The sequence below is a fragment of the Xiphias gladius genome, unplaced genomic scaffold (genome assembly GCF_016859285.1).
Source record: "Xiphias gladius isolate SHS-SW01 ecotype Sanya breed wild unplaced genomic scaffold, ASM1685928v1 HiC_scaffold_406, whole genome shotgun sequence".
In the NCBI taxonomy this organism is placed as follows: domain Eukaryota; kingdom Metazoa; phylum Chordata; class Actinopteri; order Istiophoriformes; family Xiphiidae; genus Xiphias; species Xiphias gladius.
Window position 1 is genome coordinate 1 of NW_024402087.1, and position 9,997 is coordinate 9,997.

A 9,997-nucleotide genomic window follows, 5' to 3' on the forward strand; every position below is an offset into this window, starting at 1 on the left:
ACAGCCACTCTGTCATAGCTGACGGCAGGTCGGGCTTGTATTGAGCGGCAGGGAGCCTGTGGGAGCCCGGGTGGGGACCCAGTAAGTTTCATGCATTTGGTGGTGGACTCTCGATGGCTTGGCATTCTTGTCCTGAAAATCTGCCAGGAGCTGAGAGTGGCTAACCTCCTTCAGAGAGCTGGAGGGAGTGATTAGGAAACAAGGTGAGATGCAACAGAAGCAGATTTCAGATCACGCTTTAAATCTAAATCAGATTCTATAGTAGGTCACGGGTCGTAGACTGGTACAAAAAACTGTAGAAAATCCAGACTGAGGCTTGAATGAATCCTGTTTTCTGTAATAATTGCACTTCAAAGTGACTGAAGCCTTGAAATCTCTGGAGAATGTTTGAAGATGAAGAAAATTTGGATGTCAGCTCAGCATTAAGGTGTCCCTACTATTTTATTCAGTCTGTTTTGTAACAATTAAAACACTAAAAGATTAACATAATATGGACATACGGTTCAGGAAAACCCTTTAAATTTAGTGGATGATATTAACATGAAGTTATTATTACATGAAAAATCAACAGGATTGATTCAGAAAGAACTCGGATGGTCTGACCTCAGTTTGTCGAGAAGGATGCGGATCTGCTTCCTGGAGCAGCTCTCTGGTCTCATTGGTGCTGCTCTTCTTTCTTGAGGTGAATAAGGATGTGGTCCTGTGCCAGGGCGTCTCTGCTCAAACTTGTATTGAGCACCAGACAGTCACTGATGAGCTGACTGTACAACTGTTTCTCGTGGAAGCGGCACTCGGCCGTGTCTTTCACCTGAACACACATCTAGAGAGCAACGCTGAAGACTGATTTAAGTTTTTCTCAAATAAAGAGAGCTACTGAACTGAGTGTACAGCCACTCTTTCCCTCTAACGTTCTCTTTCTCCTTTGCACATGAGTAGCTTCTAGGTATTTAGATGTACAGTATATATGTACGTACCAGCTTCAAAGCAGTGATCTCCTGTTCCACTTGCCAAATGCTCTCATATCCGGGCCTGCCACTGGCTGACCTCTGTATGCCGAGAGCTGAGATGCCTCATCGTGCAACGAGTGGCCGAGGGGATCTACAGGAAAAAAAAAAAAAAAAAAAAAACATTCAGAAATGATTACACTTATAATAATGAAATTAATAATAACTGCACAAGCGACTTTGCCTATAAAAATGTATTTTCTCCAAATAGATGCATCCAACATCGCTGGCTTTGCAAAGGACTTATTTATTCTGGTTTCAAAAAGTCAGATTATTGATATAAAATATAAAGAACATGGTGCAAGGATGGGCTGGTATTTCTTACCCGTGAAACACCTTCGCCCAGGGTGCAGGCGATTGCCTCGTCAAGCTTCAGCACTGTGTTCCTCGAAGCTGCGGGTCTGCCGGTCAGCAGGCCTTGTTGTTGGACAGGGCGGCAGAGTTAATCTGCTCCTGAACACAGCAGCTCCTCTTTGGAGCACCGCGTGTTTTGACAATGTGACAAAAGGTTTATAATATAGTAAAACTTAGTTGTATTTCTCTTCCATGACTTTGTTAAACTCTTTCAGTGTTTGACCAAATTACTATGCAAAACCAGACAATATTTTGAAACTCAAGCAAAGGTACTTACCACATATTTTTCCCTTTTTTCTTTTAAATGAATCGATCAAGAAATATATGGCGTGCTGATCAGTTTCTGATAAGCATGCAACCAGTTCAAGTAACAGAACAAAGTGAAGCCTCTCTCTCACTGCCAACAATTATTTAGAATGTGTACACTGTGATATCAGAACCGAATCATGACAACCAGCAGCTCACTTGCATAGAATTAGAACACAGAACCTGATGCTTTCTCTATGGATTTACTAATATTTATATATAAATACATACATGTGTGTTTCATTATTCATTATAGCCCTTAACCTTTATTAAAACATCCACATAATAATCAACCAACAGCGGTGGACGATTTGGCCATTAAACTAAACCAGAAAAGACTGCACTTAATGTAAAGTTCCCCCATTTATACCAGTGAAGGTAGCCTAAATATAAAGGATCAGTATGATACTGTACAGATCAAAAGCACCACAAACTACAGCCAACTCAAAGACTCAAAGTTGAATCAACACTTTCCTATAACAGTTTCAATAAAAAACTGAACATTTAACCCTCATGATAGGGAAATGTTTTGAAGCCTGTTGTTGGACTGCATTAGTTGCAACTACTGTAGGAGTACCTAATAAAGTATGAGCAAGTGTATATACATACATTTTTTCTTGCAATCTGTTGTATGTTGTCATTTTCTTCCACTATATACTGTATATACTATATACTAGAGCCCAACCAATACTGGATTTGAGGCCTTACACAGGTATTGATCTTAAAAATCTGATGACGCGTCTGCCGATTAATGTTCTCTGTAACAAACGATAGCATACATCGATGAAGATTCCTAAATGTACTTATTTAAGCTAACAATTACAGTAAACTAATAAATACTTGAACACTGTAGGTTCAGATGACAAGAGCAACACCAGAAAACATGAATTCTTTTTATAGTTTTATTGATGGTACTACCCATGGTTTTAATTTTAATCACTCATCCAGTAATAATCATGGCTTTAAAATTAAACTGACTTCCTTATCATCCAAAGTCACCCTCATCCATTTAAACACGAATAGAAAAATATATGCTTAATACTTTGTACAATACTGGTTTTTGGTCCAAACAAAACTGGATCAGAAAAGCCAATATACCTTTAGTCATCAAAGGCTCTCCAATTTGCATTTAAGCTTCTTTTAAATGGATTTGGGCAACTTTGAATATAGGCCCTGTTCTACCCAGATGAAATTCACCTTGTTAAAGGATGGTAGATAGTAGGCCTGTTAGGCTGTTCCCACACTGTCCAGCGTGCACCTAAGCACTCCACCATGATGCTGTAGGCCTCTCCAGCCCCTTTGCTCCCTCTCTCTGGTTTTTCCCACTGCGATGATGCCCTGGTTCAGGAGCTCCTCCAGGATCTCACTGGACTTCTGACGCCCTGGACTGTGCTGTCCTGCTGCAGCATTCCTGGGCTGTCTGCTGGGGCACACACAAAATAAAACACCTTTGATGCGTGTAGTGGATTTTTTCTGCATTTCGACATGGTCTGCTTCATACAGCAGGTTTGTCGAACACACCCACCGCCTTGTGTAAGTGTGTCTGCCTCACTTTCTCTCACACACCCAGATGTTAGAGGAGGGAGTTTTCCCGGCACTGCTCCAGGTAACACGGTGATCTCCTTGTTCTCCATCACCACCCCGCTGTCTGTGGTGCCCTTTTGACACGGCAGAGTCTCCACGACTACCGATTTTACTTCCTGTCTCATCCTGACAGGACACAGACACATTATGAATGCTGAAAACTAAATCAAAGACACTAATTCTTGGCCCCATTGTTCGTTTTTACATCCTGACTCCATTCTGCATGGTATACCAGACATGATGTTGTCATGGTGGCATCAGTAGTTTTGAAACACTGTCACGAACACGTAACTCACTAACAATAATAATGATATACAGCAGGTAACCCTACAAATCACATCATCTCAGATTTTGAGCATAGGCGGTTATATTAATTATATCGCGGTGATTATGACATGGTGTTAGACATCCTGAGAAATACCACCGACTTTAAACAGCTTCTCAAAATTGGATGGTAAAAGCAAACAATGGTGCTGGTGTAACAGTGCACTCCGTGACCTGTGAAAATCTGTGACCTGATTAGTAAATTGATTCACATTTAGCGGTGAAAAGTAACCATGTACATTTACAGTACAGTTTCAAGACAGTTATTATAGTTGTTATGGTATATCTGTTTTCTTTGTGAAAATTATTTTTGTTTAAATTACTTTTCTGTAGTTACTTTGCAGTTTAAGATTTTACAAACAAAACATGATTATGTGATCGATATAATCAGGGTACAAATTTTATCATCTTATATTTTCTAATATGATACAGTTAATTAAACTACCCAACATCATATAAAGTCATTAAAATCAGCTCAGCCTTGACCAGCTACAAAATATCAATGGATCAGTAATAATAATCCAGTAATATTATTATTATTATTAATATAAGACACACTAAAATGAACCTGCATAAAGAGCACTTTTACTTTTTGATATTTTTAAGTGTTTTGCTGATAATGTAGCTGTACTTTTACTAAATCTTTTCAGTTACGTCATTTTCATTCAATCATTTATACTTGCCTTAACATTTTATATCTTATAAATTAATGAATTACTTAAATAAAATAGAATAAAGTAGAACAATTGGGGTGAACTTCTTGAATCTGCAACATATAGTTATTCTCATTCAGTAAAAAATATCTCAATTAAATCATCATTAATAGGTAAATGAATGGAAGCTCAGTAGAGCCAACGAGTGTCTGCAATAATGGGCACTTTTACTTTTGATACTCTAAGTTCACCTTGCTAATAATATACAGGACTTTGTTTACATTGTGTACTGCTACTTTTAATTAGGTAAAGAACCTGAAATACATCTTTCCACCACTGGTTATAGTTTATAACCACCAAAAGTTTGTTTTTAACATCGTCACACGCCTTATTGAGACAACTCGGACTAAAAGGATTACTCAGTAACGTTAGTAAGATAGGAGGAAAAAAGCCTATTTGTCAGTTGCTAGTTAATATGTGGTCAACTCTTCCCCGAGGGTCAGAATTTAAAAGCTCACAGATTTCGGTGCAAAACCTGTAACGGCTCCTGGGTACGTTACTTCAATAGCGACTCCGGGACGTTAAATGTGGATAACCGTAGTACTTTTCTTGGATATTGTTGTGAAAAAATGCTCCTGTTTAAACTCCGCTCCACAGTTTTTAGCTGACGAATAAAGTGGCGGTCGTGTGACACGGAAGGGATATTTTTCTCTCATAGCCCGCCCTATGTCTGTAATCACACGCGTCAGTGGTATGTCATCTCCAATCCTACTGGTGCCGACTTTCTCTCGAGATCCATGACGCCACCCCTCGTTAGGCAGCGCGCTACCACTGCCCTAAAGTCGCCCAAGGCCAGTCTTTGTCCCGCAGTTAAACGGTCTAATTGGTTCAGCCACAAATTCCTCCCTCAGCCACCGGGGCAGTTTATCCACTATCGCCCGCACATCCCCTATACCAAACGGCTTGTATCTCATCCTCCCCTGACGTTATCAGTGGGAATTGGTGATGCCCTTGAATAGCTTTGTGCGTGTCTGATCTTAGGGTTGGTTTTCTGCCTATGTTATCTGCCAGTCCGAAAGCTATGCCAAGGTCATCCAATCCTGCTACATTCTCTTTCTACTCGGGTCAGGCTGTTCCTCCTCCTCCTGCTCGTTGTCCCATCTCCCTCGTTGTAAATCAATTCGCGCCCCCCTGCCCACTTCCTGGATCTCATCACAGTCTGTTGTCTACCATACTTGCGCTACCTTCTACTTGTCACCTGTTTTCATCGTCTCTGAGACGAGTGCCCGTAAACCTCTCATGCCCGATGTATATATGTATTACGTCATAGGATGATTATTATCGCGTGTCCTAAAATCCACTATAAGCTTTTTGGCACTTTACATTGGGTATCCCCACACCTCGGATGCGGCGCTGATACACTTCTGCCAGGTGTGCTTGCAGACTTCTCAGGTCGCCGAGAGGGGACTTAAAAACTCAGACCCGCAACCTCTCAGCCACCCATTCCCAAACACCAGCAGAAATTCTATTCTTTTAATTTTTTTTTTTTTTTGATATTTTATTATTTCAGTTTACTCTTCAGTTTTATTGTCTGTAGATTTTAATCTTCCGACATTAAAGTCTAAATGCTGATTCAAAGCATCTCACACTGCCCGGTCCGGGAGTGAAGTGGTGGCGGTGAAGTACTAAACCATTTATTCACTTGGGGTTTTTCCTGAAAGTCTTCAAATTTAAATATTTGGAGGCTAAAAATACTGTAAACAACAGGGGGAAGCAGCCAACTGCCCAGGAGACCCACATTCACTGTGTGTCAGCTGCTTTTGCAATGTGACTTTTAAAATCCTAAATAAAATAACCACAAGACAGTTTGTTGCATCAACCCCCTGAATGAACTTTTTAGATGATTTGGTTTCTGGGCCAAACTCACCAAGTTCTTTCTTTTGGGAAAATGCAACAAAAACACATTATCACTCAAAATCACAGGGGCCTCGATCCCCAGCAGAAAACAAAGATGGGTACCTACAGATTCTCAACTAGCCAATATCATTTTTGCTTTGAGACTTTTTATTACATTTTACAACACTGCACGGAAGAGACCACAGGGATGCAGCAGAGTGCTAATGCACTCCGCCAGGCTCTACTGTAAGCAGGCTCGAGGGCTGAGCGGCCCGTGGCCTTTTTGGCCAGGACCACGGTGGTGTCGAGCCAGGCAGGAAACTTTGGTGCAGGTTCTCAGCACTTCTGCTCCACGCTCAGGTTATGAGCATTTGTGATCAGTTTGTCCTCCAGAACCTTCAGACGCCTGCGTGCAACCTTCAAGTCCCGCCTAGAATTGAGGGTTAACATGAAAATGGATACATTCAGGATATCTTACGGAAGAGGGTCAAAATATTTAAAAGTAAGACATTAGGTGACGGGCTATAGCTACTGCTAGACAGACTTACTGGGAGCGCTTCAGTACTGGGTTAAGTCCAGCCACCATCTTGCCAGGTCATGTTTCTCCAGTGTGAGGCTGATGTAGGGCTGGAGGAGAACAGAAAAAGAAGGTTAAAGCCGCCACGTTTCCAAAGTGACAACAACTAAGATCTGAAAGGCTATTTCATTTCTGTGTTTCTGACTGCAACCGATTATATCTCAGCTGTTGAGTGAGCCACTTACCTGGTCCAGGCAGTGCTCACGCCCAGGTCTCTGGTTGAGGATGTCCAGGCGTTGGGTGGCCTGATGCAGCTTGGAGTCACAGTTCCATATCTGACCCATCAATTTCTGAATGTCCTTGGTCAGATCAGAAATCTCATCCTTCATCTGAGATTAAAGAAAGCCATAAAATAATGAGTAACCATCTCATAAAGTGGAGTAGAATCAACCCGTGGATGGTAGGCTGTGAATTGTGACTAAAATTCACTTGACTGACCTGCTTCCTCTCCCACATCATTTTATTCTGACCTTGCTCAGCTCGTTGATCTCTCTCCTCAGTGAGTCAGTGGTGCTGCGGCGCTGGCGCCTTGGGCAATTTTCATCTGCATCGTCACACACACCGGCAAGGAGATGAGAGACAAGCATGCATAGTTCATATTTCTGGACCAACTAAAAATATTACTCTGGCTATATGATGAAGAACTGACAAAATGTCGATCAGAATGGAAAGAAAAAACAAGGGTTAAAATAGCAAAATTATCCTTTATGGCGTGAATCAGTCTAAGTGTAATCTCCCTCTCCTGTTACTTAGCTGAATGAAGCCTGGAACCCAGATTTTAGGGTTCACACATTCATTTGGAGATCAAGAAGAATGCACATTCTCACACTGACAGAAGCTTTACATAAAATGTTCGTAGCTCTCTCTTCCCTAAAAGCTGGTGTTCAAGTGAGCTTTTAGAATTTAGGTAGTGGCAGTGTTGTCTTACATTAGCCAGGGTGAACCGCAGGTTTCCTGAAGGTAGTCCAGTCTTAATCAGGTTACCAGCCATCAGCCTCAGCTCCCTGCAGTGGGACAGCCACTTGTCATAGCTGACGAGGTCGGGCTTGTATTGAGCGGCAGGGAGCCTGGAGCTCGGGGGGTTGACCCTGTGTTTGATGCATTTGGTGGTGACCTCGATGGCTTGGCCCTTGTCCTGAAAATCTGCCAGGAGCTGAGTGCGAACCTCCTTCAGAGAGCTGGAGGAGGATTAGGAAACAAGGTGAGATGCAACAGAAGCAGATTTCAGATCACGTTTTAAATCCAAATCAGATTCTATATAGGTCACGGTTTCCAGACTGGTACAAACTGTAGCAAAAAATCCAGACTGAGGCTTGAATTCTCGTTTTCTGTAATAATTGCACTTCAAAGTGACTGAAGCCTTGAAATCTCTGAGAATGTTTGAAGATGAAGAAAAATTTGGATGTCAGCTCAGCATTAAGGTGTCCCTACTATTTTATTCAGTCTGTTTTGTAACAATTAAAACCCAAAAGATTAACACAATATGGACATACGGTTCAGGAAAACCCTTTAAATTTAGTGGATGATATTAACATGAAGTTATTATTACATGAAAAATCAACAGGATTGATTCAGAAAAGAACTCGGATGGTCTGACCTCAGTTTGTCGAGAAGGATGCGGATCTGCTTCTGGAGCAGCTCTCTGGTCTCATTGGTAAGCTGCTCTTCTCTTCTTGAGGTGAATAAGGATGTGGTCCTGTGCCAGGACGTCTCTGCTCAAACTTGTATTGAGCACCAGACAGTCACTGATGAGCTGACTGTACAACTGCTTTCTCGTGGAGACGGCACTCGGCCGTGTCTTTCACCTGAACACACGAGAGCAACGTTGAAGACGAGATTTAAGTTTTTTTCAAATAAAGAGAGCTACTGAACTGAGTGTACAGCCACTCTTTCCCTCTCTAACGCATGTTCTCTTTCCTCCTTTGCACATGAGTAGCTTCTAGGTATTTAGATGTACAGTATATATGTACGCATACCAGCTTCAAAGCAGTGATCTCTGTTCCACTTGCCAAATGCTCTCATATATCCGGGCCTGCCACTGGCTGACCTCTGTATGTCGAGAGCTGAGATGCCTCATCGTGCAGCAAAGTGGCGAGGATCTACAGGAAAAAAAAAAAAAAACATTCAGAAATGATTACACTTATAATAATGAAATTAATAATAACTGCTGGCGACTTTGCCTATAAAATGTATTTTCTCCAAATAGATGCATCCAACATCGCTGGCTTTGCAAAGGACTTATTCTGGTTTCAAAAGTCAGATTATTGATATAAAATATAAAGAACATGGTGCAAGGATGGGCTGGTATTTCTTACCCGTGAAATTGTTCTTCGCCAAGCAGGGTGCATGATTGCCTCGTCAAGCTTCAGCACTGTGTTCCTCGAGCTGCGGTCTGCCGGTCAGCAGGCCTTTTGTTGTTGGACAGGGCGGGCAGAGTTAATCTGCTCCTGAACACAGCAGCTCCTCTTTTGGAGCACGACGTTGCCTGACAATGTGACAAAAGGTTTATAATATAGTAAAACTTAGTTGTATTTCTCTTCCATGACTTTGTTAAACTCTTTCAGTGTTTGACCAAATTACTATGCAAAACCAGACAATATTTTGAAACTCAAGCAAAGGTACTTACTACATTTTTTTCCCTTTTTTTTTCTTTAAATGAATCGGCGAAGAAATATAAGGCGACTGATCAGTTTCTGATAAGCATGCAACCAGTTCAAGTAACAGAACAAAAGTGGAAGCCTCTCTCTACTGCCAACAATTATTTAGAATGTGTACACTGTGATATCAGAACCGGAATCATGACAACCAGCAGCTTCATTGCTTGCATAAATTAGAACACAGAACCTGATGCTTTCTCTATGGATTTACTAATATTTATATAAATACATACATGTGTGTTTCATTATTCATTATAGCCCTATAACCTTTATTAAAAACATCCACATAATAATCAACCAACAGCGGTGGACGATTTGGCCATTAAACTAAACCAGAAAAAGACTTGCAATTTAATGTAAAGTTTCCCCATTTATACCAGTGAAGGTAGCCTAAAATATAAAGGATCAGTATGATACTGTACAGATCAAAAGCACCACAAACTACACAGCCAACTCAAAAGACTCGAAAGTTGAATCAACACCTTCCTATAACGGTTTAATAAAAAGCCCCTGAACATTTAACCCTCATGATAGGGAAATGTTTTGATTAGTCTGCTGTTGTTGGACTGCATTAGTTTTAACACTACTGTAGGAGTGCACCCTAATAAAAGTGACGTACCAAGATGTATATACATACATTTT

General features: G+C 41.1%; 1 pseudogene; it reads right to left on the reverse strand.

Annotated features, from left to right (window-relative positions):
* Nucleotides 1–2,891: 2,891 nt before the first annotated feature.
* On the reverse strand, nt 2,892–8,775 carry LOC120787659 (annotated as a pseudogene).
* Between the last annotated feature and the right edge of the window lie 1,222 nt (nt 8,776–9,997).